This window comes from Panthera pardus, unplaced genomic scaffold (assembly GCF_024362965.1).
Source record: "Panthera pardus isolate Hobbes unplaced genomic scaffold, ASM2436296v1 HiC_scaffold_16, whole genome shotgun sequence".
NCBI lineage: Eukaryota > Metazoa > Chordata > Mammalia > Carnivora > Felidae > Panthera > Panthera pardus.
The window spans coordinates 50,055,565-50,059,036 of record NW_026526721.1 but is presented as its reverse complement, the minus strand read 5'-3'; positions in this window follow the sequence as shown (position 1 = coordinate 50,059,036).

Here is a 3,472-nt window from a genome sequence, read left to right as displayed (position 1 = left end):
GTTTAACCTTCAAAATGTACCTTGAAACCATTATTTTTAGCCACTTGTGTATTAACAGGCTGGGCCCGGCCATCCTTATCTTGTGCCTGAGTTATTGCCATCAACTTTTATCTCCTCTCCTTGCCTTGTCTTTTGTCTCCTTGATTTCAGTGTACACACAGTAAGACTATAATCAGATCATGCTACTCATCCTTGGCTCAAAATGATATGTCACTCAGAGAAAGAGTCAACATTCTTACAGTATATTTCCACCTACTATAGCCCTCTCAGCATTCACTCCTCTCCACCTGATGACTGTATTTCAGTTGCATTAGCCTGCTTGGTATTTTTTTAAACAGGATCATTCCACACATGTCTTCACCTCAGGGACTTAATATGCCTTATCCTCTCTTCTAGAAAAGTTCTTTCTCTAGGTATTCACATGTTTCACACCTTTCAAGCTTTGTAATTTTTTTCAGCAAATTTCTATACAAACTAGAAATCCTCCTCCCCAATTTCAAGTGTTCTGTCTTACATTGCTTTATTTTTCTTCAAAATTCTTATCTCCATATAATATGCGTATTTTTTCACTTGCTTATTTTTTTGTGTCACTTATTAGACTATTAACTCCCTGAGGACAGGATTATAGATTATTTTGTTCATCACAATATCACACATTACCTGACACACAGTAAATGCTCAATAAATAGTTTTTCAAGGAATGAATTGCCAAAGAATAATGTGAGACCTTGTTTAAAAAGTATATTACACTCCTATCCAAGAAAAAGTCTTCTTTAAAATTTTTACTTTCATGGATTTGTTTACTTTGGGGTTATATACTCCATAGCTTGCTGTGCTCTAACACTGACCTTTCTCACAATTTCAGCCTTGTAATTCCAACTGATTATTAAATATCCCCACCTACATGTGTCTATAAATGAATACTTCACCTTCTATTTCAAGGAGCTATGGAATCTATTTTTATGCTAATGTCATCATCATTCTCACATTTCAAAATATTATTTACCCTCATCTTAGTGTATTATTTATGTGACTTTCTTTCAATTTATACTTAAAATTTCATAAGGGCAATGCATATCAAATTCCTTTTGGCTTGCTTCAGAATTCTCAGCATATTGACTTACAGAGAGAATATACTCAATAAATATTTATGGAACACACAATATTATAGATAAATTATGAATTCCTACTATAGATAGTTTATCTGGTTTTGTATACACATCATTACAGAAACTAAACTAACAAAGTACTATATTGCAAAGGGAACCAATGAATATATAAATATATAACAGATTCGAAGAGATAAAATATCTCAAATTCCTGATTAAGTGAAATCATGTTAACTTCTCTATCCTCCCCCTTTTAATTCTATATGACTATGAAATCTGGCCACAAATGCTATATCGTCTCTTATGTCTTGACTAGACAAATAGGTGGGCTTCTTTTACTCAGACCAGAGTCAACTCACAGACTTGGAACTGACAGTGGTATGAGAGCCTCTTTTAAAAATCCTCTCAATCCATAGTAATATTAAACTAAACTCCTGCAATTCTAGTGGCGCAAAGTCCAAGCAGAGTATAACAGCCTTTTGGAAGCCAGCTCATGAACATCATAGCTAAATAAAATGACCCTCACCCATACCTGGAATGAAGCTATCCTGGACTTTGACCTTAGGTGTCCTTACTGAGGGACAGATCTGAAAGTGAAGGTGCCTCTGAAGCTGACTTTGTTCTCCAGACTCTCCTTAAAAAGAGAAAGCATGCCAAAATTTAGCCACCTGTGGGTGCCAGAATAGTGGAAGCTCCACTGAATGATAGCGTTAAGCCAAATCAGCAAATTGTAACCTAATCAATGCATAGCTATCTACATCCTCTTTAGGAGTAGAATGAGTCTAGAGTAACAGGAATGGTGACTTTCTATTAATATACATGCTCAAGGGTGTCTGCGTGGCTCATTCGGTTGAGCTTCTGACTTCAGCTCAGGTCATGATCTCACAGTTCGTTGGTTCTAGCCCCACATCAGGCTCTGTGCTGACCGCTTGCTCAGAGCCTAAAGCCTGCTTTGGACTCTGTGTCTCCTTCTCTCTCTGCCCCTCCCCCACTCGTGCTTTGTCTCACTCTGTTTCTCAAAAATAAATGTAAAAAAAAATTTTTTTAAATATACATTATCAAATTGAGTTTTCATCTTAGACTTACTGAGACTAAACTATTTTTTTCATTACTTTCTTCATATGCATTATTTTATTTATCCCTCATTATAAACCTATGGAATAGCTATTCCTCTAATTACATGTTTATTTTTTCACGTACGTGGTAAGTGCTATAGCCAGTGCTCCGTCCCGTGTCTGACAAACTCTGCAGGTTTTGCTACCAACCACTACTGCATATGTTGGGAGGAGTAGTTGAAATAGCGTAGCCAATTATTTCTTCAGTCAACAAATATTTTCTAATATTCAGGGTATTTTAATCAGTATGCCAGATCTACATATAAAATGTTGTTCTTGACCTCTGGAAGTTTGCAATCTATTAAAGAAGATATGTGATTCTTCCTTTTTTTTTAATGACTGCTTTCCTCTAACACATTTAAATATTTGAAAACAATTTGTTCTCCTGAGTGGCTTACTATTCCTTTCCCCAATCTACAAATTTGATTACCCTGTGGATTTACTTGGCAAGTTATGTTTTTCACAGATGGCATAGCTGCTTTCAAATGATCACAAATTCTTATTTGAGTAGTTCAGATGAATGAGGTATTATTTTAATGTGAAGAGTTGAATTTGGAGCTTAGAAGAAAATGTGTGTGTACATGTGCACAAATGTATGTTACTAAGTAATTTAATAGGGTCTCATAAATTCAACCTTAAGTTATATACTGAAGATTTCCAAATATTTATTATTAACCCTTCCTGTCACCTAGATTCTAATTATATTCCTAGATAAATACATTGGTATAGATGTCCTATGATACTCCATTTCAGCAGGTCTTAAATTAATTTTATTTCCTTTCCATGTGTACTTTTCCTTGACTTTTCTATTTCTGCCATACTTCTTTCTGACATATAAAATCAAACATATGTTCATCCAAATCAATCTTTCACTTTTTACCTGATTTTACATACAAACCAGTCAAAACCCTCCCTCCTCAGACTCCCTTGCTCTATTCTTATGCCAACCCTTCACAGCCTCATCTTGTCCAATGCCAAAAATGAACCCTTCTAAAATAATATCACATTACCAATATCTTGCTTAAATGTTTCAGTGACACCCTATTGCTTATGTTGAAAAGTATAAATTCTCAATAGATTACTGAAGTTCCTCCCTGTCTCCCCTTTGTCTGTTTTAGAAACACACTATCCTATCCTCCTAGATACAATCTACCCTACAAGTAAATGAATGACTTGCATTTCTTTTGACATCTTTTGGGTTTCATCAATTCTGACTAATGATATGCGTCTACTTATGATATTATGTCT